This window comes from Myodes glareolus, chromosome 6, assembly GCF_982192425.1.
Source record: "Myodes glareolus chromosome 6, mMyoGla1.1, whole genome shotgun sequence".
NCBI lineage: Eukaryota > Metazoa > Chordata > Mammalia > Rodentia > Cricetidae > Myodes > Myodes glareolus.
Window position 1 is genome coordinate 63412835 of NC_142031.1, and position 14518 is coordinate 63427352.

Genomic DNA, 14518 nt, shown 5'->3' on the forward strand with positions numbered 1-14518 from the left:
CATGGGTTTTGATAGAGAAGGAACTATCAGAAAGCCCGCAGAGACCACAAGGTGCTTCCACGAGGTCAGAAAAACATCTTTCTTCTTTTGTGTGGATCCCTCTTGTCTCCCTTGTAAAGATGCAGGTTTGGCTAGTTTCCTGTCTGAGGTGATTGTCATCAAGTCCGGGTTAGGGCGCTGGGCTGGGAACAGCCAGCAGAGCTTGTGATGTCTGGTGGGAACCCTGAGAACACTGGGCGCCTACAACTCCGAGCAGCTGGCTTTGAGGAACGGTTGCACGTCTGCACAACTTAAAAATCTGCAGTTTGGGGGTGGGAGGGGGAGCGCGGGGGTGGGTCCCCACGCGTCCCATTTCTCTTCCGGGCTGTTGGTTGTGTTTTCGCTCAGTGCCAGTGCGAAGCGGCCAAGCGTGTCTTCTGGACCACACGCTGCCCTTGCAGAGGTCCTTGGTTGTTATTTCAACCCTGGCCGGAGCCATCTCCCAGTGACTCCCTTTCCCATTCCTCCCCTTTCCACTCAGTTCTTTTCCTTTTTCCCTATGTTGCTTATACGCTTGGTGCATGTGTCCAGCCATTTCTTCTGACTTGGTAAGTCGAGGAAAGAAACAAATCATCTCATTCCACACTGTGTGTGAGTCTTCAGGGAGCGGGTGGCGGCCAACAGTGGCAGAAACGGGGTCGTTTCTTCCTTCACACTTTGTTGTAAAACAAGTTGGGACCTCGTAACTGCTCAAGAAAACCCTGGCAATTTTGCAAAGTGTTGCTTTGGCTACGACTTTCGAGAGACATTTTGCTCCTGCCATGGGAGAGGTTATTTTTCTTCGGCTGGACTGCGGTTCTCTCCCAGGCGCGTGCGAGGTGGGTGGCGTGGGACGTGACCTTGACCTCCCTCTGGGGCAGGGCGGGACATTCCCGAGGTGACTCTGCATTTGGGCCTGAATCGCGAAGCAAGTCTCGCACTGCTGTGTCTGGGTCCAACCATCGGTGCATGGGGTTCGTGGTGGGACCCCCTCAATCCAAATTTGTCCGTGTGCGCGAGCGCCGCGCCGCGCCTCGGGCCGGGGGAACCCTGGCCGAGAGCTGGACGCCAGGCGGCGGGAGGAGCACAGAGGAACGGGGCGTTGACTGAGAGGCTGGCCCCGCCCGGTCCCGCCCGGTCCCGCCCGCCTCTCTAGGCACCCAGCTCCCGCCGGGCGGGATCCGTGGACTCAGCGACCCGCGCGGGCTAACCCGCTCTCCTGCCGCGGCGGCGGCGGGCGCGGGGCCGCGCGGAGAGGCCGGATCCCTGCAGCGCGGGCAGGCGGCGTCGCAGAGCCTAGTCAGACGCGCCAGGACTCCAGACTCCTGCAGGTACCTGCTCGGGTTCCCACCTCCCCGTGCGTCCGTGACACTTCTCCATGCGACCCCCTCAACTTTATTGTACCTTTCCCCATCTTTTGCTGCTCCAGTCCCTGGTGGATCAGGTGGCGGGTGCACGACCTCACAGGTCATTGTTGACTAGGGACTTTGCATCCTGCTGGGCGCCTGGCTAGCGGCTTCCTCCCCATCCTCCAGTCCGGGAGCCGGGAGTCTGCCGTCGCTGGAACCTTACTCTGCCTGTTGCGCAAGCTGCAGATTGCCCAAACCCAGTGTGGGTCTCTTTGGACGCCTGAGAAAAGGAGCTAGAACCGGCTTTTGGGGTAGGAGATGAAGTGGAGGACCGACTGGAGGGTAGAGGATGGGTGAGCCAAGGAAAGGCGGCACCCCGCGTGGGGGGCATCCCCGGGGCGTTTCCTAAGCCGGGAAGCCCTTCCTTTCCTTTCACGGGAGGAGGCGCTTTCCTGGCAAATGTTAGTGTTTCCCGGGCCTCCTGCTCCGCCTTCTCTGCAATTTCTCCCCCTCCCCTCTGCCCTGCAGTGTTGCAAGGCGCCCCACGACAGTTGCAGGCGAGAGCGTACCCAGGGCTCTTGCCCTGGTGCAGCGCTGTGCCCGGGAACAGTCAGTGCGCTCTAGGTGGGGCGGCTTGGGGGTTACTGGGCCCCTATGGAATGGTCTCCAGGGTTTCCTCAATTGAATCTGCAGTAGTGGCGCGAGGTGGGCCCTCAGGGTCAGGAACTCTAATTTCTTTCATCTTTGCTGGTGGCTCCTATCAGACCTCAGGAGGTGCCTGGAACTAGTCAGACCTGCCGGCAGGGGCCGCGGCGAGCCTGACTGGGGCGCCTTTCGCATTGCAGAGCTTATGTCCCCTTGTGCCCCTCTCTTCCCCACCCCATCCCTTCTTGTCTGATTTGGGATAGGAGCACGCTTTGCGTCCTTGGTTTCCCCTTCCGTACACACCTGTCTCATCTGGAGAGACCAAGGTGATAGCATAATTTGAGCGGCCTTTGGCAAAGACAGAATTCGGCCAAGAACTCCCTCCACCCATAAGAGTGACTTGAGGGGTCCTGGTGTTTAAGGAGAGGGACGGAGGTGTTCCTTCTGGTCCTACTGGAAGAGTGGGTTTGTGGTTCTTCCAAGCTGTTGAGTTTTCTCTTTTCTTTGTCTACTGAAGGCAGCGAGACAGGTGAGGAGGGAATCTGGATCGAAACCTTCCCACTCTGCATATATTTGCTTTTACGATTTGCATAACCGTCGGGTTAGGACTGTGGGTTACTCCTCTAGGCTTCTTGCAAATACCTGCCCAGGTAAGCAGGAAGCAAGCATTTGCCCCCTGCTCTTTGCCTCTCGCTAAAGATACTGGTTTGCAAGAATATCTGCTGCTTCTGGACTTGAACTATGTCCCTGGGTCCTGAGCTCTTTCAGGAGGCCGATTCATTCAGTGTGCACGCGGCCAGCCCCAGTAAAGGACGCCAGCATTAGTCTGGCCTCACAGTTGCCTTTCTTGCTTCTCCTCTTACACTGTTTGCCGTTTCAGAACCGAAAGTTGTCAGGGTTGGGATGGAGACAAGGGTGCACTGAAGCGATTAAGGTCTCTGAGTCTAAAGCCCGTTGTGTGAACATGCTAAAGAAATTAATGGGATTTTGTGTGGGAGCCGAGACTGTCTAAACACAGCCATGAGTGAAGGCAGCCTAGATGTGCGGTTTGCCTAGGGGAGCAAGTTGGGAAGTCCAAAACTGTCTTGAATTTGTTCATTACTGTTAAAATTCTGGCGTCTTAGGGCTTTTCTGATACTCTGATATGTGACTCAGCTTGACAGTGTATAAGGCTTATAGCTCTAGCCCATTGTGGCAGAGAAGTCAAACCAGCCCGAGACCGAGAGAACTTGTCTTGTTATATTCACAATCAAGCGCAAAGAGGGATGGATTAAAACATATCTACCCGGACTCGGCTAGCTTTTTGGTTTCTCATTCAGTGCAGGACCCCAAGCCCAGGGATTGATGCTGCCCACAGTGGACAGGTTACCCCACATCCATGACTGTAACTGAGACAGTCTTTCACAGATGTTCTCAGAGGCCCTTCTCCCAGGTGATTCTAGACTGTGACAAATTGACAGTTAAAAGTAACTATTACATCTGGGTTTGCCAGCAAAGCCCCAACTAAGGGTCTTCTCTTTTCTCCCCCTTTTCTTCTTGGGAAAGGGGAGAGAAGGAGATTCCTGGTCTTCTGTCTGAGGATGTCTTCCTTGTAGAGGAAGTAACCCTCTACAGAAAAAGCATGGCATCTCTCTCTTCCACAGACTCCAGTCTGCTCTCGGGTGTGTGGCGTGTGGTGTTGGGATGTGTGTTAGCTTGGGGGAAAGCAAGTACCCTAGGGCTTTCTTCCTCTTCCTTTTAAAATAGATAACATTTGAAATAGATAACATTTATTGGCTGCCTACCGATTTTGGCTGGATACTCTGCTAAGTGCTTTGCTGGGGATTGTCTCATGTGAAGACGGAAGACTTGTGTGCTTTGTTTTTCTGCAGTCTTGATGTGGGAGCTTGCAGTGCATGGCGGTCCTCTAGGTGTTTTCGGAGTCTGATAGAGGCCAGCCAGATGGTGGCCTGAGGTTTCACTTGGAGGGAAGGGTAACAGTCTAGGATAGGTTCAGGCAGAGAGGAAGATGGGTCGTGTTATTTGTTATTCCTGCTTCTCAGGCACCGGGATGGTGGAGCCTTAGCGTGTCACTAGTGAGACAGATCCCTTTTAAAACTTTGAGGCAGGGTCTCCTGTAGTCCAGGCTAGTCTCAAACTCATTATATAGTCAAAGATGACCTTGAATTTATAACTGGCCTGTGAGTACTGGAATTTCAGATGCTTGCTACCGTGCCTGGTTTATATGGTGCTGGGGTTTTCAGGGCTTCCTGTATGCTGGGCAAGCACTCTAGCAACTGGGCTATATCCCGAGCCCTCTTATGTGAAATATATAAAAGGAGTCAAAGAGAACGGACGACCAACCCTGGTGACTGCTTCTTTGTGGCTCCTCGACAGAGGTCACTTGTCCTTTCCGGTCAGCTCCAAAGATTTAGATTGTTAATATTGTTACCTATGCTTTTTACACATATTAACTCGTTAATATTGTTACCTATGCTTTTTACACATATTAACTCCTTTCATTCCCAAGGATAGCCACAGGAGGGAGGCTTTTATCATTGCTCTGTTTTACAGGAGAGGAACGAGAGATAAAGCCACCCAGCTAGGAAAATGTAAAGCTGGGAGTCTGTCTGCAGCAGGGAGGCTCTGTGCTTTGTGTCCAGTCCCAAGGCTTCCCTCAGGGGACTCTCACGCTGAGTTTGGTGGCTGACTGGCAGAGGAGGTCTGTGGTCATCAAGTGACTTCACGTTCTGTGTCTTAACCTTAAGAGGAACCTTAACGATTGGAATTTAAAAGCTCTTGTCTTTCTGAGTCGCTTCTCGATAGACTACTGACTGACCGATTTGAATGGAAGGTAAACAGGACCGAAAAATCACCAGCTAGGCAAACATCACCGTTGTTTCTAGATAATAAATGAGAAACCTAGGGAAAAAAAACCATAGACTACTTTATCTCTGAATCAAATTCATAAAATTCAGAGCTTCGGGCACGGAGGGCAGGTGGCATCCGAGATATGATCTTTGTGGATTTGAAGACTCAAGGTAAATATGCGCATAGCTCAGGGTGCTAACTGCATAATACCTGGTTAGAGTCACGGTGACAGCCACATTCCCTAACCTAGTGTTCGAAGGATCTTTCCAGAGGCTTGTCTCAGCGCAGTCCTCAGGACATCTTGATTATGATAAATCACAACAGGGTAGGGATGGTAGAATGGAGGGGACAAGCCTTGCACATGGACATAGCCAAATGTCTCCTCGTTCCAAACCCTGTACCTTTCTACCCCCCTTTTTTCTTATTTCCAATTGAGAGTCCTTAGAGGTGGCTGAATTTGGATTTTATTCTGAAGCCAACTTTTCTCCCCCCTTTTACTTTCCTCTCATTTTTGAGTCAGGGTCTTAAGTATCCCAGGTTGACCTCACACTTTTTATGTAGCTGACCCATAGCTTTAAACTCATGGACTTCCTGCCTCCATCTCCCGAATGCTGGGAGGAGAGGCATCCACCACTACGCCCCAGTTATGAAGAGCTGGGGAATGCAATCCAGATTTTGCGTGTGCTAGGTGAGAATTCTACCGGATGAGCAACACAGCCTGGAAAGCGGATTTTTGCATTCTGACCTTGGTCTGGTGCTGAGTAGGGACAACGGGAGGGGAGTAGTAAATAGGAGAGGACCAAGAGAATGTGTTTATTTATTTATTTATTCATTCATTCATTTATTCATTTATTTATTTATTTTCCTTTTTCAAGGGTCTGCTATTATAGGAAGCAGGGCCGGAATAGGAGTTGGGATGAGCACTGTAAAATGCTCAGAATGTGTAAGGCCACACAAAAGCTGACTTGGAACTCCCAACTGCTTACTCTTCACCATCTTTTGAAACTTTGCAGGATGAGCGCATTATAAAAGTAATCTTCAATAACCTAAAAATAGTTATTAGCCTCGACTGTAAAGTTTTTTTCTGCTTTGTTTGAGATGGGGGTTGCCTCACTTTCTTTGGAATCCTGCACAGCCTTAGACCACGGTTTTCTTGGAAGAGATGCTGGATAAATATTGCCTTTAATTGCACAAGTGTTGAATGATAAAGGCTTATGGTCTGCTTGCTTTTAGCCAACAGTGCTACAATTAAGCAATCCGTGTTTATAGCAGCTGACTTCAGTGAGCTTGGGGACCTTCCAAATGAATGAAATGTCCTGTTTACTGTTAGCAGAGCATCTATTGGATGCTCATTAAAACTAATCATTAGTGTATGTGGTAAGATCTCTGACCTACAAGAATTTGAGTACCTGGGTGATGATGTATACTATGCTAGAATCTGGGTATACTGTAGGAAAGGTGACAGATATGGAAGAGAAAAGGCAGGTGTGTGTGTGTGCACGTGCACAGGAAGAAACAGACATCAAGCTAATTTGATGAGGCCAGCACAGAGTGAATGTCAATTTGGTGCTGGTCTGAATGTTAATCTTAATCAAAACCCCCATGGAAATACTGACAAAACTGTTTGACTAAATATCTGGGTACCTAGTAACCCAGTCAAGTTGATATAGATAAAACTAAACTAACCATCACATCAGGGTTAACAAAGTGTGCTGACCTGAAGGTCAATCATGACTGTCACCATTATCTTGCAATTCTTTAAAGACAGGGCTCTCAGTGATCCATTTAAGGTAATAGGTAGTGAGAGTGAGCTAGTGCCATAGAATTGAAATAGATACAAAGAACCATTTCATCCATTTGCTGTGTCATCTACCTCTTCCTTCTTGTTCTTCCTCCTGCTCCTCATCCTTCTTCTTCTGTTTTCTTCAGCAAGTTTCTCCATGCAGCCCTGGCTATCCTGGAAATTGATCTGTAAGCCAGGCTGGCCCTTAACTCAGAGATACACCCACCTCTGCCTGGGATTAATGTGAGCCTCCATGTCCAGTGTGTTAAGGCTTTTTTATTTTTGGTCGAAGATACACACTAACAAGTAGTGTTTGCAGATATAAGGTAGCCAGCTGAGTGGATCTGGGTGCTTGCATCTTTTTTCCTTTCTTTCTGCCATGGAAAAGTCTGGCTTCCTAAAACTCTGATTCATGTGCCAAGGTAAACATAAAAGCATTCCCTATGATTTATTTGAGGTAAAAATGATAATTGGCCAAAGAGATGGGAGACTTTGTGGTTAAAGGCTGTGGTTTGTGCATTCGGGTTGTGCTCGGGTTCTGGCAAGCACTTTTCCACATTCCGGTCTTTGAGGTCAATAAATAACACACACCAGGCAGTGGTTGTCTTGTGGGTTTTTATGATGCCAGTTTTTATAAGTGTGGGGACTGCTTGAGATCACTGAAGAGAAGACATTTAATTCTAAGGGATGAATAGGAGTTCATTTAGGAAGGGAATCCCAAGTTGAGAATTGAGTGTGAAGCATTAAGAGAAGGTAGTGGGAGAATTTTTGGGAGGAGCCTGGGGAGTGGGGCAGCAGCTAGATCATGCTGTGGCCTCTAAGCCAAGTTCAAGGTGTTATGACTTATCCAGAGGGCAGGAGGAAGACACGGATGGACTTGTAGCAGGGTTGTGGTGCTAGCCTATGTGCACGAACGGTCCCTTCTGATCACCTTGGTGATTAGATTTTACCTGGCTAATTAACGGCTGTGAGACTGGGTTCTGGGGTTGAGCCTCTTTGTTTTTTTAAAATTTATTTCTTCTGGGACAAAAGTATAAAGGAACACGCCACATAAAATAGTGTCAGTTTACCATCTATCTTCTCTCTCATATTAACCTGTCTATTTATATTTCTGTCTGTCTGTCTAGCTGTCACATACCATCTTTCTGGCAAATATCTAGCATTCTGTCTGTCTGTCTAGCTGTCACATACCATCTTTCTGGCAAATATCTAGCATCCATCCTTCCATTTGTCTATCTGACACATATCTACCAATCTACTCCTCTCTACGTGTTTATGATCTATCTACCCATCTATCATCTCTTACCTATCTTCCATGTATATATCAATCAATAATATATCTATTTTTAATCATCTAGCAATTATCTATCTATATATCAATCTACTCACTCATCCATCCATCATCCATCATCTATCACTCATCATCCATCATCCATCCATCATCTATCACCCATCTATTCATCCATCCATCCATCCATCCATCCATTCATCCATCCATCCCCTGTCCCTCATCCATCCATCCATCCATCCATCCATCCATCCATCCATCCATCCATGTCTATTAGCCTACCCCTGTCTTTGCCAAAACCATTAAAAGCCACCAATCTCCCCCATACCCTCTTTCCGTCTCCTCAAATCCCATTATCTGTCATTACCATATTCTGAAACTTGTAGCGCATGTACAATATAAAGGTAAAAAAATCCTTAATACACTAAGAATAGTTGCTAGACAAGATTACAGTGTTTTTCTTTGTTGGGAGGAAATGTCTTAAGATGGGAAAGTAGTAGCATCATAAAACTTCCTTTCTGTGCCTTGAGAACTTTGCCCTTTAAGCAGGCTCACGGACATCTTGTGTTGGTTTGAGAGTGAATGTCAGTGTGATGCTGTGTCTTTTTGGCGATGAACACTGAGTTTTCCTAGCTCTTCTAGGCTTACATTTTGGAAGGTGTTCCACATATTGCCTCATGAGCTAGTACCTTTCCCATGGGATGGTAAAATGGAAAGGATAAAAGGATGCTGTGTACAGTTTCATTATATGGCCGTAAATGTTAGTGGGGCCAATGCATTTTGTCAATCTTTTTTTTTGGAGACAGGGTTTTTCTATCTATGTTACAGCTCTGATTGTCCTGGAACTCGCTTTATAGACCAGGCTCTGGCCTCAAACTCACAGAGATCCACCTGTCTCTGCCTTCTGAGTGTGAGTGCTGGGATTAAAGGTGTGCGCCACCACCGCCCTACCTAATCAGTCATTTTTATCAAAAGAGTTACGAACACTGGAACGAATACATATTTAGCTTTTGTCTGTTCCTTGGGAACAGCTCAGAATCCATTTTCATGTAGGCGTTAGATCATGGGGCCCAGCTTCGGACTGATGAGCAAATAATCCTCCACTCTGGGACTAGGGTACTATGTAGTATAGAAAGGAGGAAGTAACTTTGTCTTGTAAGACAAAGTATCAGTTACTTTTCTTCTGCTGTGATATAACACCATGATCAAGAGTAAGTTACAGAAGTTTATTTGGCTTATGGTTCCAGAGGGGGCGTCCATAGGAGTGGGGGAAGCCATGGATGTAGGCAGGTGGAGCACGAGGCAAACAGATCACACTTAATACTGTAAACGTGATGCAAAGAGAGTGAATCGGAAGTGGGGAGAGACTATGAAATCTTAAAGCCCACTCCCAGTCATGTACTTCTTTTACCAAGGCTGTACAACTTCTTCAAACAGTGTCGCCAACTGTTTACCAAGTGTTCAAACACCCGAGCCTATGGGGGGCAGTTCTCATGGGAACCACCGGAAGAGGGTTGTGCACTCACACTGCAGACCCGAACACACAAACACAATAAAGGAGACAGCAGTGCTCACGGTTGTTGACTGGTGAGCTGATTTGACACAAGTAGATAACCTCGGAGAGGATTGCACCATTTTATCAGAATGTGTCTCGTGAACGTTGCTTTGATCACCCCGTCTCCGGGAACTTCTTTAGGAACGACTCGAGTGGGTGAGTGCAGAGCGGTTGTGAATTTTCCTACTTATTTGAAGTAGGAAGCACACAGATGGGAACCTCTGTGCAAATCAGGTTAAGAAAGCCACCACATTTTACTCTGCGGCACCCGGCTTTTGTTTGTTCAGTATGCATTTCTGTTTCCTGTGTGGTGAAGATTTTCTTGCAATATGGTGGTACGGGCCGGAAGTGCTTAGGCCTTGAGCCACCAGTGTCCCTGCTGGCTGGCGAGCACAGCACTCTGCAGATTGGCTTTGCCTTCTAGCCCTCTGCTGTCTCATTCTTCCTCATATCAAGAGCTGGGAAACCCAGAGAGGGATAGATGCATATAGGGAATGAGTTGGCAGAGAGGAGGTATGAGAATTCATTTTAATAAGTCAAATTAAAAGAATTTTTCTTAACTTACACTGCCTGGGGATCTCATTATTTTATAATTTTTTTTCATATTCATAAAGTGTAGAGTTGTTGCAGACTGGGCAAAGCATTAAAAGCATCCTTCCAGGATGGTTTGCAACACCTACCTGGATGCAGATGTTTTAAACCATAAACACATCTCCTCCTCATTTCTTTTTATATAATGGTGTGGATATCACACAAGCCATCGTATTAATTTGATTGTATCTTTTAAGAAGTTAAGTAAAACTTGTTTTTCACTGCATGGAGTAGTCACCGTGGCAACTCGCTGCTGCAAAAGACACTTGGCCCTCTGAGAATTTTGTTGTAAATATACCGAGGATTTATGGTTTGGCAAACACGCTCTGTTTTCGTTTAGCAGCAGTAAACATTTTTCTGAAACCCTCTGGAAATGCCATAACATGTCAGGGCTCAGACTGGGTACAGAGAAACAAGAATTTCTATGATGGTTTGCATATGACTCTCAAAATTCACATCTTGCAAAATTGTAATTGTGACGATATTAACAGTGTGGCAAAGCTGACTGGCATTCTCACGTGGAGGGTATTTGGGGGTGTGGGTATCTTTGGAAGGACATTAAGATTAGATGAAGTCATTTGGAACCTTTGTGATGGCATTGGTGTGTAAAGAGAGAAAGAGAGCAATGACCTTGCACACTAGTTCACTCTGTGCAACTCCTCGTGGGCTATCATGCAGATAGGGCTTCGTCAGATGTTGCACCGTGCTCCTGGACTTCCCAGACTCAAGAACTACGAGCAAAAGAAACGCCCATCCTTTAAAAAATGACTCAGTCTCAGGTGTTTTATAGCAGCAGAAAGTGTGCGAGCCTAATTTTGACTTCTTTTTTTTTTTCCTGGCAGTTTTTTTTAAATTGATTTTTATTGAGCTCTACATTTTTCTTTGCTCCCCTCCCTACCTCTCCCCTCCCCTTCAACACTCTCCCAAGGTCCCCATGCTCCCGATTTACTCAGGAGATCTTGTATTTTTCTAATTCTCATGTAGATTATATCTATGTATGCCTCTTTTAGGGTCCTCACTGTTGTCTAGGTTCTCTGGGATTGTTATTTGTGGGCTAGTTTTCTTTGCTTTAAAAACCACTTATGAGTGAGTACATGTGATAATTGTCTTTCTGGGTCTGGGTTACCTCACTCAAAATGATGTTTTCTAGCTCCATCCATTTTACTGCAAAATTCAAGATTCCATCTTACACCTGTAAGAATGGCCAAGACCAAAAACGCTGCTGACAACTTATGCTGGAGAGGTTGTGGGGTAAAGGGAACACCCCTGCATTGCTGGTGGGAATGCAAGCTGGTTCAGCCCCTTTGGATGTCAGTGTGGCGATTTCTTAGAAAATTAGGAGACAACCTTCCTCAAGACCTAGTAATACCACTTTTGGGTATATATCCAAAGAATGCTCGATCGTGCCTGAAGGACATGTGCTCAACTATGTTCATAGCAGCTTTGTTTGTCATAGCCAGAACCTAGAAACAACCTAAATGCCTCTTGACCAAAGAATGGATAAGGAAAATATGGTACATTTACACAATGGAGTACTACACAGAAGAAAAAAATAATTTTGACTTCTTAACACACTTGCTGGAGCCCCAGGAAAGGTGGTTTTGTGTGAAGTCACGTAGTGAGGAGCCTTCTCTACTCTGATCCACTTTGACCAGCGAAGCTCTTTTTTGAATCTTAATTTTTTTTTTTTTTGGCATGAATGTGTGTTCAAATGTGTTGGTTATGTACGTATGTGGACCCAGGGACTGAGGGCGGTATTTTCCACCTTGCATTTTGAGACAGGTTTTCTGGCTGAACCTGGAGCTCACTGATTTTGCTAGACTAGTTGGGTTCTGAGTTCCAGGGCTTCTCCTGTCATTACCTCCCTAGGGTGGTAACTACAGGCGCTTACTGCTATGCTCAGCTTTTTAGATGTGGGTTAGGATCTGAACACTGGTCCCTTTTTTTTAATGATTGTATTTCATCAAATAATTGTATAAATGTTATACCTGTTAAATTTAAAAATAGACAAAATAATGTCTAAAAACATAAATTTAAAAAAATCAAATTTTCAGGCATCCCACTCGATTAAAAACACTCTGGAGTTTCCAGGCATCCAGTGTAAGCATGTCTGAGTGGAGAAAGCTTAGGAAGTGGGGTGATAAACAGGTGAAACTGTGAGACACGCCTGGTGGTAACTCATGGACGATAAGTAAACAGTCTAGCGATGGGGATGAGTTGCTTAGTCACTGAGGACCCAGTGGTGTTAGGTGTGCTTTTGTTTCTTCCTCCGTCCTATGTATTCCTTGCAGTAATTGTTTAAAATTTTTTCTGATACACTTTTCCTATTTTACTATTTGAGATTTTTTATTTTTTGTGCTTTATGTCTAAAAACCACTTATGAGTGAGTACACATGATATTTGTCTCTCTGGGTCTGGGTTACCTCACTCAATATGATGTTTTCTAGATCCATCCATTTGCCCGCAAATTTCAAGATGTCGTTATTTTTTTTCTGCTGTGAACACTGGTCCTTCTGCCTGAGAGACAGGCACTTTGCAGACTGAGCTGTCTCTCCCACCCCCATGGCTTCTTTTTTTCTTTTAAAGTAGCACATTCCTTTAGTCATATCTTCCCCAGACTTCTCCCACTTGTCTGTTGTGAATCAGACAGATATCATGAAATGTCAGCAATATTGCTGGGAAATGGGGTTCTGCAGAGGTGGATTTGTAGGGCTACCTGTTTAGCCTGGGATCTGTGTGTGTCGGGGGAAGGTAGCAGGGAATGCAGTGACACCACGTGGAAGAGGTGGCATCTCAGCTGATTTCTTTTCATTAATGAAATTTAAAACTTGATGTCTATTTTACTTGCATGTATGTCTATGTACACTTGTGTGCCAGAGAAGAGTGCCGAACTCCCTGGAACTGGGGTTATAGATGTTTGTGAGCCACCTTGTGGGTCCTGGGAATCAAACTCAAACTTTACCTACAAAGGAGATTCCCATTACAGGGAATTGGTTTAACAATTTGGAACCAATGGGAAGATATTTGTGTCACTGGTGACGGTAAATGGCCTGTTGGGGCTGCAATGGGGGTGGTCATGAAGTAGACTGGTGGGTGCTGAGGGCAGATAAGTAGGAAGCAGTTCTTGTTTGAACTGTGAGTTGTTCACTCTCTTCCCTGAAGGTGTACATAGGATATGGGCACATTTTAACTTACGTATAGGGAAGTCCCTCTGACCACATGCCAAGAGGGTATGGCATTAGTGAGAACATGATGACTTCATTGACTTTTCTGCTGGTATGATCTGAGAGGCACTGGAAAGGGGCCTCTGCTTCTCGATGACTGAAATCACACACACACACACACACACACACACACACACTCATACTCACTCACATACACTCACACACTCGAGTGCGTCCACACATACACTCACACACACACACACACACACACACACTCATACTCACTCACATACACTCACACACTCGAGTGCGTCCACACATACACTCACACACACACTCACACACACCCTTCTCCTTACACAGCTTTTACCCTTTTCTTGGAGAGGGTTGAGTGGAGATTTTGCTGCACATCTGCTTCCTCTTGACCCAGTTACTTGTCCTTATGCGGATGTTATCTAGGTGGATAGTAACAGCTGGGGTTCCCTGGAAGTTCCTGCTCTCAGCTTCTTGTTTGTGCTGTAGTCTAGCCCTTGGGTGGGCAGGTGTTATGGGCTTTTCTAGTTACATGCTCTAGCAGTGGAGTGATTTCCCGTTCCTTCCTACAGTGAAGCCATTGGGTGGGCAGGTGAACGGCCTTAGTTAGTTACATGCTCTATTAACTAAGTGATTTCTTACTTTTTCTGGGAGAGAGCTGGCTTCTGCTTATTCCAGGTGGAGTACCTCACCTTCTTTGATTTTTAGGAGAGTCCTGGAACCATTTGAAAAAAAAGTGATGTTAATGTTGGTTCGTCTGAACCAGTTTCTGTTATATCTGTCCGTAGTCCCCAGAGGAGGTAAGAGATGCCCAAGGCCTATTTCACAACATTTTAAAAGTCACCTTAGCCTCTTCCACTGAGCTAAAAGGGAGCGGGATGAAACTCAAGGTGGTTCTTTGCAGAAATGGCGCCAGGGATGCCTGAGAAAACAGGGTCCCTAAAGACCAGTGCTGCTGTTCCCCAGGCTTAGTCCACAGGGACTTCTCCTGTGTACGCCTGGAGCCTTTCAGATTTGCATCAGGTAAGTGCAGGGAACTCTTAGGTTCTTAGGACTCTAGTTCTTATTTAGATGTCGCTTAGGGTTCTTGTAGTATTTAGGGATAAAAATAGTAAACTGTGATGTAGAACTTACAGCACCTCAGGCGTTCGTATCAATATGATGTTCGTTTTAGCCTATGTAGTCATGCTTGGTTATAGGTGCTATTATAGTCCCTGTTGTCTGTCACCCATCACTTATCTG

General features: G+C 46.2%; 1 protein-coding gene across 3 annotated transcripts in view; it reads left to right on the forward strand.

The window, feature by feature from the left end:
• Window positions 1-403: 403 nt before the first annotated feature.
• The window catches only part of Kcns3 (potassium voltage-gated channel modifier subfamily S member 3), a 46729-nt gene continuing 32614 nt past the window's right edge, over window positions 404-14518 (forward strand). Inside the window, exon 1 of one of the 3 annotated variants that reach the window (XM_087907250.1) lies at window positions 404-587. The gene's annotated coding sequence lies outside the window, so the exon portion shown is untranslated. Of the gene's footprint in view, window positions 588-1193; window positions 1350-1452; window positions 1679-14518 lie in introns of those variants that run through there. The other 2 variants (XM_048439709.3, XM_087907249.1) reach the window with 2 other exon arrangements.